The sequence below is a fragment of the Balaenoptera acutorostrata genome, chromosome 13 (genome assembly GCF_949987535.1).
Source record: "Balaenoptera acutorostrata chromosome 13, mBalAcu1.1, whole genome shotgun sequence".
NCBI lineage: Eukaryota > Metazoa > Chordata > Mammalia > Artiodactyla > Balaenopteridae > Balaenoptera > Balaenoptera acutorostrata.
The window spans coordinates 54,824,310-54,844,843 of record NC_080076.1 but is presented as its reverse complement, the minus strand read 5'-3'; the positions used below and the strand labels follow the sequence as shown (position 1 = coordinate 54,844,843).

General features: G+C 37.3%; 1 protein-coding gene across 9 annotated transcripts in view; it reads left to right on the top strand.

The window, feature by feature from the left end:
* The first annotated feature begins 250 nt into the window (after positions 1–250).
* The window catches only part of GREB1L (GREB1 like retinoic acid receptor coactivator), a 267,385-nt gene continuing 247,101 nt past the window's right edge, over positions 251–20,534 (top strand). For all 9 annotated transcript variants that reach the window (XM_057526312.1, XM_057526317.1, XM_057526315.1 and 6 more), the window contains exon 1: positions 251–471. The gene's annotated coding sequence lies outside the window, so the exon portion shown is untranslated. The remainder of the gene's footprint in view (positions 472–20,534) is intronic.

The following is a 20,534-nucleotide window of genomic DNA, read 5'->3' as shown; positions in this document are numbered from 1 at the left end:
CCGCGGAGTTTGGAAATGGAGGCGCGAGCACACTGGGCTGCGGGCTCCACACAGCGTGGGGGCGTTCCCGGAGGGTGAGCAGGGAACCGTGCGCCCGCTCCACTCCCGGAGGGCCAGGGAGCCCTGAAGGGCCCTCGCGGGCGCCGAGGCGGCGGAAGGCCGAGAGGCGGGGCGGGGGGGAGGGGGCGCGGGGGTCCCCGCCGCGGAGCTTCTGGGGAAGCGGGAGGGGCAGCACCTGAGGAATCCGCCTTCGGCCGCGGCGGCCGCCGCCTCGCTCCGCCCCGGGGAACTGAGCGCGCGGCCAGCTTGCCTGCCAGAGAGACGCCAGCCACCGGCGGCGCTAGCACCTCGGAGGAGGGCGGCGGAGCGAGCGAAGCGCGGCGCTGCGACCCGGACTGGGGGTGGGGAGACGAGCCCCGCCGAGGCGAGGGCCACCCCCGGTCCTCTGCCCTCGCGCGCTGCCAGGGCCAGGTGAGCGGCTGCGGGGACTCTGGGCGCGGGGAGGCGGGGAGGTGAGAGGTCGCCCGCCGGGCGCGAGTGCACGCCTCTGCCCGGCAGGGGCTGCCCTTTGGCGGGCTGTGGACACCCTGCCTGCGCGGGGAGGCGCAGTGGCTGACTTTTTCTGGAGGAATCGGAAGGCGGAGCGGGGGTGTGAGCGCCGGTGCGTTTGTGTGGCGAGGGCGGGCGCCCTTGCCAGCCCCGGACCCGAACCCTCGCGTCAGCCGCCTGAGGAGACCCAGCCCGTGCGGTCCGCGCCCGGAGGCCAAAGGCCTGTCACCCCGGCTCTCGGCGCCGCCTTTGTGGCGGGAGCGAGGGAGCCCGAGAGGGGGCTGAGGGAGGCAGCAGCGCGGCGCGGCGGGGAGCGCCCGGGACCGGCTCCCCCAGCCCGAGGGCTGCTGAGGGGGGTGGCCCGGGCGGGGGGACGGTAGGTAGGGAGGCGCGGAGGTGACGCGGGAGGATGGAGAGAGCTCAGAGGGGCAAAGTTGAGAGCGTCCAGCGGTGGCTGGGCGTTTGCTCAGGGTCCCTGGGCTGCTTTGCTCCACACCAAATGTCACTTGGTCACGAGCGCGCGCGCGTGTCTTCCGGCCATCATTTCCCTTTTTCGTGAGTGAGTGAGGACGACCACTCTTGAGCTGAATGAGACACAAAGGGTTGTGTTGACAGCTGACCCTGACACGAGTAGACAGCGAGGTGCGGTGTGTGCCCTGGCCTGGGAGGGTGATGAGGAGGCGGTTTGTGAAAGTTAATCAATTCCCTCAGTCCCTCTTCCGAGCTCCGTGAAAAGAAGCGATCGGTACAGATGCAGTTCGCGGGGCTTCTCAGTTAAACGGAGCCCAAGTCGGGTCCAGAACCCGATTCATCTGCGCGGGGACAGCTGCTGCCTCCCGCGGAGGCGACGGAGCCCGGATCCCGGAGAAACTCCTCGATCCTCTCCTTTCCTCAAGGAACGTGACTGTTTCAAGGTCCTTATCCCCACCGTGGCCTTCTGTCTCCTGTTGAGAAGATAGAAAACCACATTTTAATTTCTGTTTTTTCACCCCTTAAGAGTCCCCTCTCCACCTCGCCCTTGAGGTGGGAAAACCCGCTTAAATCTCATTTTAAAACCTAGCCATTTAAATATGGGGGAAGAGCTTGTCCGAAAAAGGTTTTTGAATTAAATGCCCCCCTTAGAAACCTGTCTTTCCTCTGAACATTAAAAAAACAAACAGACAAACAAACTTTAAATCCTGGAATTCTCTTTGAGTTTTGTGACTGTGTTGCTTCCTTTTCTGTCGGAATATTTCTATGTAGTTTTACAAATTGCAATACTGAAAACTTAAAATGGAGAAAAATTTAAATTGTTTTATTAAAAATAGTACTAGAATTACGTGCATGTAGGCACGTGTTTAAAGGGAAAGTTTTAATTAACGAATATCGGAAAGTTATATGCATAGGGTAGAAATTGCAAACAGCAGTGTAAAGTACGCCCTCTGTCTCAGAGACCCCTACTCCCAATGCCCTAGTCCTCCTCCCCAGAGGCAACCACTCTCCTCAATTGTATATCCTTCCATAAGCCTTCTATTAGAATGGAATGACATTGTGGAAATAGAGGATGAAGGGAACTGAATATATAAGACGGAACTGTGTCTCAGCGGTGATGGCTCTTAATTTGATATCCACTCCTGATGATATTAGATCCTTTTATTTAGCCTAAGGCACTTATCAGAGTGCTAAAAATCTTATAACAGTATTCAGTGCAAAGCAGAACTATTAAACTGTTATCTCCCCCCTCCCTCCATCACTAGTGTCTCTATACTTGGTTTTTTATAACCTTTGTTGGATTTTTCTTCCATTTTGGAGCTCTTTAGGAAGTAGAGAATGAGAACTGTAGTTTATTCTATCCAGTGCAGTGCACATCTGAAGGCATTGAAAGGACATATGAATACTCCCATTGACATGAGATAATATAAAAATTTCAGTGGTATGGGAGAAATACGAAGGCCAAGTTTAAGACATTTGGTCACATCTGTTAGTTCCAGGCCTGAATTTGCCATAAACTAGCTAAATGAAGTAACTTTCTAAGAAATGCTTTTGTTTCCTACCCTGGTTAAATAAAGGAATTGAACCATGTGGCTTCTGAGTGTCCTTCTGACTCCAAAATCCTGTGATTTTTGGTAAAATGGTAGTTCTGTAGGTGTCCTAAGACTGGCTAAGGATAAACCAGTTGGATCTGTGGGTATTAGACAGTGGAGTGACAAAAAAAAAAAAAAATCCTAAATGGTAGATTCATAAAGAGGAAGTCAGAGATGTTTAAACAACATTTCTGCTCTTATGAGATTGATATCATTGAAGAACAGCTACTTTACTTTCCCACAAAATGTCTGTTTATGTTACTGATAGAGGCCAAACCCTGAATGGCCCTCTGTGCATCACCTTGTATGGCTAAGGAGAGTGAATTTTCTTCACAGCTCACGGTGCCATTTTTAGGAAAATTATTCTTACCAAACTCTTACTTTTCTTTTTGGTAATGTGGAAATGAAGTTCACTGACCTACTTCAAAGGGACTTTACATAATTTAATTAGTGATTCTACAAAGTATTTAGAATATGAATAATCCTTATAGCTAAGCTATTTTAGTTACTTTATAAGTATTCACTTAGAGATCATGTTCTTAGCAGGAAACTTTTCTAATCTCTAAAACACCTGAACCTAATGATTCCTGAATGGGTGCAGAGAGCTGAGGAGTGATTTCAAGGTTATGAAAGTAAAAAGAATTAGGTGATTTTAGTCACTATATATGATCTCAGTTAAGGGATTTCAAACGTACACCGTTAAGTGGTGGTTACAAAAATCATTCATGTTAAAGAAGGAGATCTCATACTTTGAAGATTCCGAGTCAATAATAAAGTATATTATGTAATTAGTTTGAATATCAGTAATATAAATAAATTATAATGGAGTTTTAGGAATTGTTTGATTGGGATGATAAGAATATGAACTAGAATGGTAGATTTGTAAGGGTGCTTAGAGAAATCTTGATTGACAAAACTAACAAAAACAAAAGAAAATTAAGTACTAGTACTAGTAATGAAGTTCTTCTAAAATGGAATAGTTTTTGTTTTTTGCAGCTTCCTTCCCACCCTTACCATATGAATATGTATTTTTACAGATGTCTTATCATATTGCAGGCACATTTTTACTCTGATTATTTAATAAACATTTTTCTATAATTTACTTTCTATTGTTTGCAATTAGTTTATCGTATCATAATTTACTTAGCTTTCTCTATTTTATGATTTTCCAGTTTTTTTAAAAAATATAATGGCCACCCACATGAATGTGACTTTCTTATTCTTCTTTAAAATTAAAAAAAAAACAAACTTAGAATTATTTCTCTAGAGAGGCAGTATAGGTGAGCTCTAAACTTAAAGGTTCAGTGTCCAAACATAGCTCCATCACTTATGGGTAATATTGGGCAAGTAACTTATTTTCTTAGAGATTTCTAATCTGTAAAGTGGGTATAGTAGTAGCTCTCTACAAGGTTAAGATAAAAAGCAGTAATGCATGAAAACACATGTAAATGTTAGCTCTGTTTTTAATTAGGAAATTTTTGTAATTTCCAAATTACTTTCCAGGAGGATTACATAAATTACACACAACAACAATGCGTGTGCTTATGTAATTTTATTTATGTAATTTTAAACATTTATATTATTGTGACTAATTTGATCAGTGTAAAATTGTATCCCTTTGTTTTGATTTGTATCTCTTTGGTCTTGTGCAAAGTGAGAGGTAGTTTTCTCAGCAGTATTGCTACAGTTTTCTACTTGGAGTGGTGGCAATTTCATCACCTCAGTCATTTTGAACTAGACTGTAAGACAGACAAATAGGACAGGTCAGTTACAACACTAATAAGTGAACCAAATTTTCCAATGGTTCTTTCAGATTAGTTGTAGTTTTCTTGTATTCTCAGCCGATGGTAGTTTTTATTCGTTATTATTATTTTTAATCTTAAAAATATAGCTGTTAAAATTGATAAATAATGTTATATATCAATTCTATTTAAGCGAAAATGCAATCTTCTCTTTTTTCCCTTGAAGGACTGATTTATAATTAGCATTATTATGATCCAATTTGGTGGATTTTTGCTAGGAATGCTTCCTAAAACTCGGGGGAAAAAATCAGAGAAAGTTTCATGATCGCTAATCATGTTATCTTTTGGCTACCAATGGATAATGAAGTTATACCCTCTAACTTGAGTTCTTATACAGTCAAGGTAATTTAGACTACACAAAAGCATTTTCTTGTAAGTTCTGGAGTTCCAGCAGCCCTGATATTTCTGGCAAACACACACCCAATGTGGATAACAGCAGCTCTTTGTGCTCCTGAGCCCCAGGAGGGCTTCCTATTGTGTACTCTTCCTTCCCTCCCATTCTTGACTGACTGGTGATAGCAACTCCTCCAAGTCCAGATGTGAAGCTCCCACAGGGACGCCTCTCTTCTACCCAGCTCTGTATTTATCTCCACCACCCACCCCTTCAGTGCCTTTGCTTTTGTCCTATGACATAGAGAATTCACTCTCTTCGCAAGGTTGTGGTTTCAGATTTTATTTTTAATTTATCGCTATGCTTTATGAGTGTCTTCAACAGTCCCTACAGTGGAAACTATAGGCACAATTAGCATAGATTAACACATAATCAGCACTGGATAAATGTTTGTTGCTGTGAACCATATCTTGTATGGTCTTCTCTGTTCCTGGGCATGGTTCTATTTTTAAGGTAAAAATAAAAAGCAGGCTCTGGTTGTGTGCTGCATTACTGTGTTTGCCTGTATTACCAAGGTTAGGAATTAGGAAACGTACTTGTTATGGCCCGTTTAACTTTTTCTGTGTTTAGAGGAGATTCTTAACTCTTGTGCCTTTCTTTTCTTCTGTAAAATGGGATTAACAATTAAAGTACTGCTCTAATTATCAACCTTCTGCACAGAATTGTTGTGAAGATAAAATGAAATAATAAATGTGGACATGTTTTAGAAAAAAAAGGATGCACAAATCCGTACAGTGTTGTCATAATTACACATTATCACTACACTTCCAGGAGTGCCCATATCTTTGAGAAAGCCTCATCTCAATGTGGAGCTGCACTGGGAGCTTGGGGTTAGATGAACATTCTTGGGGCCCAATCCATATCCTGAGGGTGGGGCCTGTTCTGTCTTTTAACAGCCCTTCTGATGCTGAACCACTGCTCTAAGGAGTAGTAAATGTCAACAACCACTAGAAAAGTATTCTTTTGCTAGTTAAAAATTAGTTATAAGATAATCCAGAGATATCATAACATCACTTTTGCATGCTAAGTATGAAATGAAAGTTAGCTATTATCATTAGCTGCTGTTTGCCTTTTAACCTCTCAGAATTTAATTCAGAGCAGGAATTGTAAACTCAGGTGCTTTTAGAGGCCAAGCAGGTAATCTGAGTGAAGCAGGACACCTGTAAAATAATAGGGGATGCTAAGTCCTGGTGGGCAAGAAAGTCCGAAGGTGGCATGATTTCTAAGACTGCACTGATTTTGCCCTGTGTGTCACTGTTACCAGATCATTTGATTTTTCAAGTGGAACTGGAAATTCATATTTTTGTATGAATTTAATGTTGGTAATAAATTTTAACGAAAACATATGGACCCAACAAAACAAATCTGGAAGCCAGATAATTTCCAACTTCTCAAGTAATTAACATGGGTGAAAATATTTGCATTTGAATGAGTATGATGACAGAAAAAAGCACCCTGTTCAACATTATTAATAAAGAAATGCACATAAAAACCCCACAGACATATTTCAACTTTCAGATTATAAAGATTTAGATCAATAATATCTAACATTGGCAATGGGTAAAGAAACGGTTATTGTTATACACTATAAAATGAAGGCAAATATTACAGCTTTTTTGGAGAGCAATTTGGCATCATGTATCAAGATTTTAAATGTTTGTACTGGGACCTCCGTGGCAGTCCAGTGTTAAGACTTCCCCTTCCAATGCAGGGGGTGAGAGTTCGATCGCTGGTTGGGGAGCTAAAATCCCACATGCCTTGGGGCCAAAAAACCAAAACATAAAACAGAAGCAATATTGTAACAAATTCAATAAAGACTTTAAAAAAAAAAAGGAGGCTTGACTGAAGCTGTTAAAAAAACTTAAAACTTAAAAATAAATGTCTGTACCTACCCTGTCCAATATGGAAGTCCCTTGCAATGTGTGGCTATTTAAATTTAAATTAATTAACATTATATAAAGCTAAAGATTCGGTTTCTCAGTTGCACTATTCACATTTCAAGTACTCAATAGTTGCATGTGGCTGGTGCCTACTATATTGGACTGTGATGATATGGAACATTTCCTTCATTGGAGAAAGTTCTTATGGACAGCACTGGTCTAAACTCTGACTCAGAAATTTCCCTTCTAGGAATTAGTTAGAAAGAAATAACTAAACAAATGCAGGTAGTAAAAACATCACCTGAAACATTATTTATAACAGTAAAAAATTAGAAACAAACTAAACATCATGTTTTTACTAAAAATTAGGTTGCAGTAAATATCCATGATATATTGTTATGTGAAAATATCCCTGTTGTAGAATGATTTTATTTATTTGGGTAGATAGCTTAGGTACATAGAGATTAGGGGAACAAATTTTCTCTTCCCACAAATGATTGTAGGTTTAACAAAACTTTCCCTTTCTAGCCTAGAGCTCTTGTCATGTAGTAGACTAGGTTGACTTTCACTAAAGAACAAGCAGAGGCACTTGACAATTCGCCAAGCTGCATCAGTATCACCTGGGTTCCTGTGAGAAATTCAGGGCCTCAGACCCCATTCCAAGCCTCCTGAATCAGAATCCCTGGCGGGGCCCAGCGATCTGTGTAATAACAAGCTTTCCACTTCCTGCCTGTATCTGCCTCCTATCACTGAATCTCTCAAGCTTTATTTGTTTTATCTTGGCCAAGTGAGATCTCCTTGAACTCTATCCAGGCACCATTCTAGGTGCTTCAGAGGCTGCAGTGAAGAAAACTAACAAACATCCCTGTCCTTATGGGAATCAAACAATAAGCAAAGGAAAAACTGAGTAAAATATGTTATATTTTAGGTAGTGAGAAGTGTTAGGGAGGAAACTGAAGCAGAAAGGGGACTTAGAAAGTGAGATGGGAGTTGAGATTCTCTCCAGGATGTCACTGAGAAGTGACACCTAAGTGAGGACCTGAAGGCTGTGAGGGACTGAACCATTGGAAGTTTAGAGGCAGAGCATTCTTGGCAGTCATGAGAGGGGTAACTAGGAGGCCACTGCTGCTGAAGAGGAGAGGCTAGTGAGGGGAGTGAGGGGGGATTAGGTCAGAGCTGTAATCTAGATCTTCTGACTTCAAAATTCTTTGTTCTCTCTAGTGTACCACACTCCTCGAATTCTTTGGTTAATCAGTTTGTAAAGAGATCAGACATCCTTAAATTCACTGTTTTTCAGTGTGATCTGTCAACACCTGCCTTATTCGCCTGGGGTGCTTGTTAAATGTGGATTATTGGTCTCGACCTGCTGAATTAGAGTTTCTGGGGTGGGACCCTGGAATGTGCATTTTAGTGATCTTCCCAGGTAGTTTTTATGGGCACAGAAGTCTTAGAACCACACCTCGCATTTATCATTATGTAAGTTTAGTTTTTGTAGAGGAGGTGTGCCTAAAATTCTCACCACTGCCTGTGGAGGTCATAATGAGAAGATGTAATTGATACAGTGTCTCATTTACTTCCTGCATTTTTAAACTGATTAAATCAACACTACTTATAGTAAGTTTATGTGTATATCTCTGTTGGAGTATTCAGCAACTGTACGATTATTGTCATAATTCTTACCCACATCAGAGGATGGGGGAACCTTTTCACTTGAGGATTCTGTCTCTCCCTCATCCAGTCTGTTCTGCTTTTTGGAAAGGGCGAATTTAAATTTAATTGATTTTTAAATTCATATTTTCTTTTTTTCTTCTTTCCATTCTCTTCCTCTCTTTCTCTCTGGTCCCTCCTCTCTCTCTGTCTCTCTGTCTCTCTGCCTCTTGTTTCTTTTCTTCTTCCTCTTCCCTTCTTCTTGAAATCTAACCATCCTAAATTAAACACCATTAATGTTTTGGTCGCCATTATTTTATGCATTTCCATGCATATTTATATATATTTACCAACACAAACAACTTTACATGATAGGGTCATATGTTTTTTAAAAAACTGTAGTCACGTCTTTTAAAAAATTCAGGAAGCCTAAATTCCTTCTTTACCCTCCCTTTTCACCTCAACAGTGTGACCAATCTGCTGTTCATTTTGTTAAAACTTTTTCCATGATCATGCAACCTAATAAACCTTGTATATCTTCAACATCTTATACATACTGTCGTATATCATATATATATAATTTATTTTTTCACTTAATACTTAATAAAACACAGGGGTATACCTCTAAGTCAAATGGTAAGCTCTTATTTATTCTTTTAAATGACTACATAATATTCTGTGGTATACATATTCCACAAACAACCATTAACTTTACTGAAGGATATTCATTTTAACTAAACAAGAAACTAGAGCTGTATACTAAATGTGAGGCATATCTGATTATATAATTTAAAAACATTTTTGTAAAGCAAAAAAGAACTGAAAACAAATACTACAGATGAATGATAGATTGGAAAAAATATCTTTACATATGTGGGCAAAAGATTAGCATCTCCAGTATATAAGGAACTCTTCACAAAATGATAATAAAAATATTTTCTAAAACATAATTTTAAAGTTGTTTACAAATGATATGCCTAGGTCATTCACAGAAGCACAATTCCAAATGATCAATAAGTATGAAAAATGCCTAGCCTTATCAGTTGTTTGGAAATGCAAGTTAAAAATAATAGTAAGCTACACTTGACACCGACTTGATATTAATATAGAACTTTAGTCCACACTGAAATTTCCAGAATTAGTTTCTTTATTCACTGAAAATCTATGCAGAAACTTTTTTCTGGAAAGTTATATTAAAGCTATAAAACATAGTTATCTTCCAGGTTTTCTCTTTTGCTCAGAGAATTTGAGGGGAGATTGACTTTTATTCCCTTTTAGACTCAACTCTTAGCACAAGGAGTGAGAACAGAGCTTAGAAAACTGAAGTTTGATATCAATTGTGGGACTTTTTTTTTATTCCTAAGGGTTTTCTTCCATTTGAAGACAGAAATTGTTGGATTTTAGAGCCATAGGTCAATCCTACGAGGAAAACAGGGCCACAGGGTTTTACTTGACTTCCCAAGGTCACCTGGCTATTCCTGCATTCTTTCTGGTTTACTGTCCTGTTCCTCAGTATCTTTTCATGCCTTTAATTGCAGCTAATGCAGAGAAATCACATTTCAAAAATTTTTCCATTTTTCAAAAAAGTATTGAATGTACAGCATTTAGAGAAATTCAGTTGTTTAGATTTTAAGTAGAAATAATAACATGTGAGAATAATTTAAAAAATCAGCAAAGACACATATCACTTACAACCCTACTGCCCTTACAAAATGAGCTGCTTCCCCAGTTTTACCTCAAGTACTAATCTATATTCATTAATGATTTTGCAGATGGGAAGAGTTCACTAATATTTCCAAAATCTTTTGGTAACTTTGATTCAAGCCTTTTACACTGGTCTGCCTGACCCTGTCTTTCCTTTCTTCTGACCTGTTTTTCATGCATGTCATTTTTAAGCCTTGAACATTATTTCATATCAGTCTCAACCTTGATCAAATGCCTTCAGTGGCTTCCAATTGCCTACCTTAGCATTTCCCAGAGGCTGTCACCCTAAGCATTAGTATTCCAGTCTAATGCTGTCAGCTGCATGGAACCGAACAAACAGCTAAAGATGTTAAACAGTAATTAATTCCTTATATCCCCAAAATATATGGGGAGGGGGAGGGGAGGACAATTCTTGGGTTAATTCAGGTGCTTGATGATGTCGTCAAGGACCCAAGTTCTTTCATTCATTCTCTGCCATCCTTAGTTTGTTGGTGTTTGTCTTCCATCTTGTCCTCGCATTATACCAAGGTGTCAGCAGCACACTCAAGCCTCACACAGCTCTGACTGGAGTCAGAAAAAGTTCTGTGTCTTCAAGCTAAATACTTATTAAAGCGTTTACCCACATACATAGATGTCCCAAATCCCATTGGTTAGAATTTACCACGTGCTTATGTGTAAGCCAGTCGCTGACAAGGAAAACAGAAATACCATGACTGGTGTAGAATAATCAAGATTCACCCCAGAGCCTGAGGAAAGGTCCACTCTCTGAGATGAGCATGTAAAACCCAGGGGTTGTTAATATTGAAGAAGATCAGGAGATGGTTCGATTAGACAACTAGCAGTGTGTGCCATGAAATCCAATTTCTTCAGTTCCCTTCAAGGCTCTTTATAATCTGACCTAATGATAATCTAATATAAAACCTCTATTTTAGGCAAGCCAATCAGTTGTCTTTCTTGTCTTTCTCATGTGCATTCCTACCTATGGCTTGGCTCACGTTTCTCTTAGAAATCTCTTCCTATTCTCTAGAGCTGGCTGTGGCTATTTAAATTAAAATTAATTAAAGTTAAATAAAATGAAAAATTCAGTTCTTGAGGCATACTAATTGCATTTCAGGAGCTTAATGGCCACATGCGGCTAGTGGCTATTGTATTGGATAGCACAGGTATAGAATATTTCCACCACTGCAGAAAGTTCTGTTGGACAACACTACTCTAGAGATTTTTGCAAATCATACCTATTATTTAAACAGTGTTTGCCAAACTATAGGCCACCTATATCAGAATCAGCTAGAGATGTTTTATTTTTTTCTCCCAGTTTTATTGAGCTATAATTGACACACAGCACTGTATAATTTAAGGTGTACAGTATAATGATTTGACATATATATCACAAAATGATTACCACAGAATGTTTAGGGGACAGCCATCATCTCATATAGATACAAAATTAAAGAAAAAAATTTTTTTCCTTGTGATGAGAATTCTTAGGATTTACTTTCTTAAGAACTTTCATAACATATAGAAGTGTTAATTATATTTATCATGTTGTACATCATATCCTTAGTACTTCTTTGTCTTATAACTGGAAGTTAGTACCTTTTGACTACCTTCATCCAATTCCCCCTCCCCTCTCCCCACACCTCTGGTAACCACAAATCTGATCTCTTTTTCTTTGAGTTTATTTGTTGGTTTGTTTCTGAAGTATAATTGACCTATAACACTATGTTAGTTTCTGTTATAGAACATAGTGATTCTATATTTCTATACATTTCAAAATGATCACCACAATAAATCTTGTTACCCTCAGTCACTATATAAAGATATTACATAATTATCGACTGTATTCCCAACACTGTACATTTCATATTTGTGATACATTTATTTTGCAACTGGAAGTTTATGCCTCTTAATCTCCCTCACTTATTTCTCTCCTTCCCCCACCCTCCTTAGGCAACCTCTTGTTTGTTCTCTGTATCTCTGAGTCTTTCTGTTTTGCTACGTTTGTTCATTTGTTTTGTTTTTTATATTCCACATATAAGTGAAATCATACAGTTTTGTCTTTCTCTGTTTGACTTTTTTCACTTAGTGTAGTACCCTCTTCATCCACCCATGTTTGCAAATGGCAAAATTTCATTCTTTTTTATTCCTGAGTAATGTTCCATTATATATATATAATCTCCCACATCTTCTTTATCCATTCTTTTTTTTTTTAAATTAATTAATTTATTTATTTATATTTATTTTTGGCTGTGTTGGGTCTTCGTTTCTGTGCGAGGGCTTTCTCCAGCTGTGGCGAGCGGGGGCCACTCCTCATCGCGGTGCGCGGGCCTCTCACTGTCGCGGCCTCTCCCGTTGCGGAGCACAGGCTCCAGACACGCAGGCTCAGTAGTTGTGGCTCACGGGCTTAGTTGCTCCGCAGAATGTGGGATCCTCACAGACCAGGGCTTGAACCCATGTCCCCTGCATTGGCAGGCAGATTCTTAACCACTGCACCACCAGGGAAGCCCTATCCATTCTTCTGTTTGATGGACACTTAGATTGCTTCCATATCTTGGATGTTGCAAATAATGCTGTAGTGAACATAAATGTGCATGTATCTTTTTCAATTAGTGTTTTTGTTTTCTTCAGAAAAATACCCAGAAGTGTAATTGCTGGATTGTATGGTAGCTCTATTTTTAGTTTTTTGAGGAATCTCTGTACTGTTTTACATAGTGGCTGCACCAATTTACATTCCCATGAGCATTGTACGAGGGTTCTCTTTTCTCCACATGCTCCTCCCACACTTGTTATTTGTGGTCTTTTTTGACGATAGCCATTCTAACTGGTGTGATGTAATATCTCATTGTGGTTTTGATTTGCATTTCCCTGATGATTAGTGATGTTTAGCATTTTTTCATGTGCCTGTTGGCCATCTGTAGGTCTTCTTTGGAAAAATGTCTATTCAGATCCTCTGCCCATTTTTTAATCAGGTTGTTTTTTTTTTTTTATAATGTTGAATTGTATGAGTTCTTTGTATATTTTGGATATTAACTACTTATTGGATACATGAAAATGCTGTATAAATGCAGATACCAAGCTCTAAGTGTTGGCCCCAAGCCACTTTTATGCCCAAAAAAGTTGAAGAACCACTATGAGGTCTATTTATTAGTTTATTTATTAGTTTATTATTTAAGTCTATTTATTAGTTTATTTCCTTTATGGAAATATACTAAATATTGGAGTTTTCATTAATTTTCTTCTACTCTAAACTTCTATAGCATTTGTAGTTTATGTATCACATTTTTAGATTTTCGTTATAGCTATTTATAATCTCTCTTCCAGAAAGCATTTTTTTTCTGAATGTTAGACTGTAAGCCCCTTGAGAGGAGGTACTATGGCATTCTCCAAAATGTCTAATACAATAATGGGTACATAGTAATACAAATTATTGACTGATTAATTACATTCTACAGAATTGACTGTGTACAGTCTATATTTAGTTGGCAGTTCTTTGAAAAGTCATAATACTGTCTGCAGTATTGGTGATAGAAGACGGATGATGGTAAGGGTATTTCCACAATATTTTTCCTCAATTTCGTTTGTTAGAAATAAACCTGAAAATTTTCTGGTTAGATTTTTAACAAATATTATATGATGATGTTCCCTATAAGGTTTGGATTTGCAGCATTTTAAAAAATGGCTATTTTTAAAGTGCTCTGATCCCTTGGTTCTCTTGTGGAACATAAGCTAATCAAACCTCCAGATCCATAGCTGATAGAGAAACTTCCTGTTGCAACTGAACTCCCCATGTGGATCAGGGTTCACCTCCTATCTAGAGAATCCAGTAACTGTTCTCCTCTACTTTATTTAATAATCACTTGAGAATTGTTGGAGCAGGAGGTTAAGGTCGTGGTATATTAGAGAATGACTAGACCTGTATCTTCACAAGTTGCAGCACAGTGAAGGATCAAGTTAGACTAATAATATAACTAATATTAGTAATAGCAATATTACTAGTAATGGTAGCCATGAGCAGCAGCATCTTATTTAGGACTAATGTAAGGAATGTTTCTCTTATATTCTCTTGTGCATAATTTCACAGATTGTATCATTCTATGGGTTGACATGAAAACAAACGACAACATTTTCTGGTAGGCTCATTACCTTGTAATACAAAATGAATCTAATTTATTTTTTAAGAAATAAAATCTTTATTGAAAAAATAAGTATTTTCCACTGAGACTCTTGATATATTTTTGATGCTAAGACAGTTGACTTATAATTGGATTCCAAAACAGTCACATTTCTGAGATAATGGATCAATACACCAAGCAGGATGCCTAGTACAAAATCGTCCCTCAGGAAATGTCAGTTCTTTTTCCTCACCAGACTTGCTGAATGACAGGCCTCAGACTTCATCAGAGAGTAGCAATTAGCATTAAATGTTTTGCCTCCCAACTAATATTACTGAGTTCTTCTTTTTCTAGAAAAGTTAGACCATGTAAAAATCACCTTTCTCCCCCTCATTCATATAATGGAATAATCTAATATTAGGGGTAATATTTTCATAGTATTTTGGTCAAAAGATGTATAGGAGCTCTTTGATATTGGCAGGTATTAAATGCACAATCTAAAGCTAAAGCTAAAGATCTTTCGGAGTCTGGAAGTGTAGTGTCTGGGTTATGGTATTTCACATATTCTAAATGTTTGAGGTTTTTTGCCATCATAAAGACTCGTGAGTCAGTGGTATGCCTTATCTCAACTTCTGCCTCCAGAACAGGAAATGTAACAGAACAGTGTAATACATCCCATAGTTATGTATCTGGAACATCAGAGAGAAAGTATGTGTGTATGTCAGAGAATATGTGTAGGCACAAAACATAACCTTTACTAAAAAACAACCATAAAGGTCTTTATGACCCATATATGCTTCTCTGCCTAGTCCTTTTCTGCTATTTAATAATTTAATTTATAGCAGGAATTAATAATTTAACCCAATAAATTAATAAAAATTAATGTACACTACGTCAGGCGTTGTACACATATTATTTCTGATCTTCACAACAGCCTTGTAAAGTATGCATCGTGATCCTCATTTTTATAGCTAAGAAAACCAAGCCTCTGAAAGGTTTAAGTAAATTTCATAAGCTCCCATAGGTAGTAAGTAGAAAAGTCAGAATTCAAACCTATGGGCTGGCTAATTCCAAACCTTTGTTCTTTCCTCCGTGTCACATTCTTGGGTACCTGTCTTGTGACTCAACTAGAAGGTAAGATCTAGATATCAGGAATTGTATCTTACGGAAAATGTTGCTGCTCTTGCTGAAGATGGCATACATAGGTGCTAAGGGGCATATTAACTCTTTCAGGCCACCAAGGGATCATTTAGTACCTAATTTTTGAGAAACAGACTGTACCAAAGCTGTATCTTGGTTGATGAGGAGTGTAATGGAGGTCAAGTCTTGGATTTACTCACCAAACTTGAATGAAATCTCTATGACTGGAAGTGCTTTGTTTCTTTTGCTCACTACTATATCTCCACACCTAGAACAAGCACATAGTTGCCCCTCAATAAATATTTGTCAACAAATGAATGAATGACCTCTGTAGGGACCTGTTAGCTTTCTTCTATGGCTGTGGAATCCATCCTTAACCTGAGCCAAGCTTCTTTCATATCTAAGCCACTGACTCCAGTGGAGCTGGGAGAAGGGAGGGCAGATGTAACAACATAAGCTTATCACCTCTACTGGAAATACCAAGATGAGGCCCAGGCCCTTCAGAACCTAGTAGCATTATCTTTTGCATAAAGGATGCTAATAAGAAAAAATAAATCCAAAACAATACTGTGGCAGAGATGAAAGGAAATGCATTTTATTTTCTTTTTGAGTTTTACAAAATGATGATGTCTTTGTAATCCTTCATGCATGTTCAGTTTATCATCATATTTACTTATTTACAAATTTACATACATAATTTAGGTAATATGGGCTTTAAGTTTGTCAATAAATATCCTAGTTAATAAACAATAATTGAAAGCCATATGTTTCCAGGATAATACTGCATAGTGGAAGAGAACCATGGAATTGGTAGCCTGGCAGAAGTGTTTTGGAAAATGGGACAAATTTTTTGTACTGTTTAAATATTACAATTCATTTTGCTCATTTGATTTTAAATTGATAAGTCTTCCAAAATCAAAATAGCATGGACTTACTTTAGATATCGTTACATGGGAGATTACAAGATAGCTGTATGGTGTTTACCCTTGGGAAGCTAAAGTTCACGTATTGCAAACAGACACCATAATTCTGTCTTAGAGTAAAGTTTGTGTTTAACCTGTACTGATTTTTTTTAAGGCTTTGAAGTAATAATTGGCAGCAGCAGTTGTAATATCAAACTGCCTCTCAGTTTTCATTTGGATAAAATGTAATTACTGCATCAAATACATTTGTTACTTCCTTAAAAATGATTTTTCTCTTCACAGTTTTCCTACTGAGCAAGAAGTTTATATCCAGTGGGGATAAAAGAATTCTCCATTGGGCAGGAAATTAACAATAAAAGTCAACTTAATAAGTGTTTATCAAGTACCTATAATTGGAATGGTGCCTTGGAGAGAGAGAAAGGAAAATAAAGAACTATCCCTGACCTTGGGGAAGCCTACAGTCTAGTTAAGACAGTTATGTGACTTGTGGTTTGGTAGATTTAGATCTAATTTTGTTTAAACTATGTTTCTCAAATCATAACTCATATAGTAAAAGATTTATACAACATAATATGTAAGCATGTTATTTATTCTGTTGCTAAATACCAAAATTACAAAAAGAATTCAGTTGAACTGATATCTAGTGGAAATTTAGTGTCCATTTCATTTTTTAAACTAGAAGACATTTTAAACTTTGTTCATGAGGCACTGAATGTAAAATTTGAAACAGTGCTGGTGATGTTAAGGAAATCCTGGTATAAGCCTTAAGTTTGTTAGTAAAACTTCATGGACATTAAGTATTCTACTAATATCCTTTTTTTATTTTCTTTTTTTGGTAGAACAGAAATTAATTTTATTAAATAAGCTTATTAAATAAGCTCCCTTTGAGATGTTCTTTATGTAGTAAATATAAGGTATGAGAAATTATCATTGAGAGAGAAAATGAGTGAAAGCTTATTTTGACCTTCAGTCTATGTTTAAAGCACATTTACAGTCATACGATTAATACACTACTATTTTACTAATGCATATATAGATTATATTGAGAAATAATAAACATTTCAAGCATCAATCATAAAGCATTTTCTTATAAATACAATTCACTCTTTAGAAATTTGGTTTCTTGTCAATTTTTCATCAGTGAAAGCTATACACACTCTAATTTGGCCCTTGATGTATGTTTCTTATTATGTATAGTAATAAAAAAAAAAAGACTAATCAGTGCCATATTTATTATAAATATGTTGTCTTTTTACAAGTTTTCTTTGAATTGAATGGAATTAAATTTTCTACCTGATTTGTGGGCCACCAGAAAAAGGAAGATATATGTTAAGGAAGGAAAAAAAAAAGACTTAAAGGATAACTGGAACTTAGTACTTACACATTAATATTTTAGCTTTAAACTCTATTACTCCTTTATATTAGGGCTTATTAAAGAACAAGATCATAATTTAGTCTGTTGAATTCTAACATGTTACATTTATTGTTGTTGATATAGTTTTTGTTTTTATCTTATTTAAAAGTTAGCTTTCCAGAAACTTATGTGCATGAGAAGTCTGTTCAGAGTCGACTTTTGTTGGTAGAATTCTGTTTCGAACTAACTGTTGAGATGCTTTTCCCTTAACTCTTATATTAGATTAAAGCATTAGCATATAAATCCTATTGCAATGATGTATAAATAAAGCCGACTGATTAAAAATAGTTGTAAGTCACAATTTTCTGTCTCCTAAGAACACGAGATTTAAGTCTCTGAGAACACTCATGTGTGTGGGATGGTTATGATAGTCCAGCTGTTCTTTGTGTGTGTTTCATTTAAATGTAAATTTATCTTAGAGATTCTAAAGATGAGCTCAGAAGGTAGAGAATTTTAATTTGAATAGTCATTTACTTCTTTCTTCATGAATACTGAAATAAATTCCTATTTTACACTAAAGAAAAAGAACTTGTTAAACAGACAGTACTCAACTACCTTATTTTAAAGCTTCTTAATGGATTATTAATTTTTCTCATTAGCAGTTTTTCTAATATGATATAATCCTATTAAAAGAAAATAAATTTATATGCTATAGAAGCACATATAACAATAGTTCAACAATTTCCAGTATGATGTTGAGTACTATTTTTTAGTACAAATCATAGAAATACACTTCAAATAAATCTGAGATGTTAAAAACAAACTATTGAAGTTAGCAGAAGCACACTGACGTATGTATCACACACATACATAACGCACCAATCTATATACAGTGCTATGTATATATTTAGACTATATTTTTAACCACTGCTGAAAACTTAGTGTGATACTTTAATTTTAACTCAACTTTCAGGAACAATTTCTGAGGACAAGTTTTTGAAAAAGTTTCCACTTACCACTATTCCCTTTAAGACAGAAGTTCAAGATTTGAAGCTCTGTTATTTGGCTTCATTTTATACCTACTTGTGGGCGTTGTGTAAGCTACCATGAATGCTCTCTTAATGGAGGTTATTTGTGCTCACTTTTTCTACTTCCCTACAATAAAACAGGCCATTTGTGTGAGTTGCTGTTGACTGCATATTTTGAAGTCATTTTTTTCTTTAGCCATTGCGTTACCAGCCTGTGATTATCTTGTGTAAAAAAAAACAAACAAATAGACAAAAAAACTCTTTGATCTACCCTAACCTTTCTATATGTAAATTTTGTAAAGAGTGGCACTGTAGCATACCAATAAAATGTACTCATTGACATTTCCAAATTAACGTCAAAGGATGATAAAGTTTATTAAAGGAATTGCTATTTGTTGGTTGATAAAATTTACTTAGGTCACATAAATGTAACTACTTCCCAAGAAACCACTACGTTCATGGGTTCTCTTCAAAGAAAAGACCTTTGTTTAATCTAAGTATCTTTCTTTTACACAATTAGGAAACGTAAAGGAGTGTTTTCTGAGTATTTTAATTGGGAGATCCTGAATTTTTATTTATGCCATTTTTTAATATTTATGTTTCCATAGAGTGCTTGCAAATTTTAAGACATAATTCTGCATGTTTTGCTTTAATTAATAGTTGCTCTTTAGAACTTAAAACTGAGTTTTACAGTACCCAGTAGGGGTGTGAAATGTGTATTTACAACAGTATCCTAACTTACAGATTCTGCGATACGAGGTCAGACACATTGGTTTATAATCAAAATCAGTGATTACTTTTGTTGGTAGTTTGTCATTGGTAAAAAGTGTTCCTCGGTTACAAACCACAAGACTCTGCAAGGTGATGGCCCAGTGGTCAACCTGTAGAAAATGAGTGTGATAAATCAGTTTTCTCTGCGTTCATTTCTATTTTGTGTCATGGTTTGAGAAAAAACAGTAGATGAGAACAAATCAGTGTGAATATTTTAAATCATCCCACCTGGTAAAACTCCATGCCATGCCTAAGAAACAGGAATTGGGTTTTCAGAGGTATTTTCCTTTCAATAACTGCTGCATAGTACCTCTTTTAACTTTTCATAAGGACTTTCAGTTTCAGTAAATTAGGTGGTGTTGAGGTGGGGGGTGGTATAGATAATTGTAAGAGGTTTATACCTTACACTCAGGGTTATTACTTGGTAACCAAAAATGCTGTCTGAATCTATTTCTGTAGTGCCAGGGAGGGTGGGGGATGGAGAGAATGAAACTTGAATCAGTGACCATCTGGCCCAGATTTGGCTGATTTCCTGTGCACTGCCCTTTGTTTCGGCCAGACAATGGATTGTTCCTTTTACAGATAAGAACGCTGTTTGATGACTTTGTGCTTAATCAGCAGGTTTGGTTTGGGATTTCAAGCATAGACTCACATTGAGGGGATTTCTGTTGTTCTGACAGCACTAACTTTTTATTTATTATAAAAATATTCTTAAGGTTCTTTTCTGTAAGTTTAATAAAGTGGTGGCATTGCAGACAAGTCAAATAAAATAATTGGGAATGTAGCTTTCTGGTTATATAGTACCCATCTCAAGGATTGAAATTTTCCTTGTCCTTAGTTTCCAAAATTAATCTCTCCCTGATTGTTATTTTTGATGAATCTTTATATAGTCTCTCTTCTCTGTGTCTGAACTTGAATTTTCCACTTGAACCTTTGATGATTTAAATTTAATGTCCTAAATCTAGGCTAGGCTTTTATGATGTGGTTATGTAAATGGTTAAGTTTTCTGTGGCATCTGTTGCCATATATCTGCAAATTACATCTTAGGGTGTTAGAGCTATTTCCCTTACTTTAAATGCTATAAAATCATCACAAGACTGTTAAAAAAAATGGTTACTGACTAGAAGCAGAGTCCTTTGTTGCCCAGCATTATAAGTAAGCCAACCATCA